Consider the following 1,111-nt stretch of genomic DNA (forward strand, 5'->3'; position numbering starts at 1 on the left):
GTGTCCGCGCGCACGCCCTGCCCCCGCCTGCCCGCCAGCGTTGAGGCTCCCGAAGGTCCCTCAGGGAGGTCCGGCCAGCCAGCCTTAGAGCAACCTCCAAGCCTTCCCCAGTGTAGGAGCGACGGAGGCCAGGCCTCGGCCCCTCTGCTCGGATCTGTTTGTGCACAGGGGCCCTCATCCGCAGGAGCATTCATCCGTTCACAAGCATTTCCTGGCGCTGCCAATGTGACAGGCCCTGTTCTGGAGTCTACCCGCAGGGCCGCTTGGTGGCTGTCAAGGAGTTCCCAGGGCCGACAGGCCAACAAACAAGCGCTAGGAAATAATTGATAAAAGTGAAGGAGTGGTGTACAAGGCTCACAGGAAGCAGAAAAGAGGGGAGGGCTAACGGGGAGACTTGATAGAGCTGGGACTTTAGGCAGAAGGAATAAGCATGGGCAAAGGCCGGGAGAGGGGAAAGCACTTGACATCTCTGTGCTGCGCTGTGCTGTCTTGTCGACTCTTCGCGACCTGTGGAGTGTAGCCCACCAGACTCCTCTGTCCATGGGGATTCTCCAGGCAAGAATGCTGGAGAGGGGTTGCCGTGCCCTCCTCCAGGGCATCTTCCCAACCCAGAGATGGAACCCAGGTCTCCTGCATTGCAGGCAGATTCTTTACTGTCTGAGCCACCAGGGAAGCCCACTGACGGCTCTGGGAACTGTAAATGGCTTAGCATGGCTGCAAGTTTGCAGGGTAGGTCCTGTAAAGTCGTGGGAGATGGGGTCCCCTCAAGCCACAGAGCACAGAGATCCAAAAGGCCTTATGGGACTTTCTTGGACTTTGTTTTCAGCCTGGAGGCAATGAGGAAGTTGTCAGTGACTATGTGACCTTGGGAAAGTTACTTAACCTCTCTGTGCTCTAGTTTACCAAATGGGGAAAGTAATAGCACCAACTTCTTAAGGTTCCATGGGGAGGAAATGAGTTAATATGCCTAAAGTGCTTAGTGTGCAGTGGCAGGCACTTACTCAGCCCTTAGCTAGGTTTCATTTCTTCCTATATACTATTGTTAATGAAAGACAGGGTGTGATGGGCTCTGAGCTCAGGAGCAGACAGTGAGTGTGTGTGTGGGGGGGGA

This window comes from Bison bison, unplaced genomic scaffold (assembly GCF_000754665.1).
Source record: "Bison bison bison isolate TAMUID 2011002044 unplaced genomic scaffold, Bison_UMD1.0 scf7180017864181, whole genome shotgun sequence".
NCBI lineage: Eukaryota > Metazoa > Chordata > Mammalia > Artiodactyla > Bovidae > Bison > Bison bison.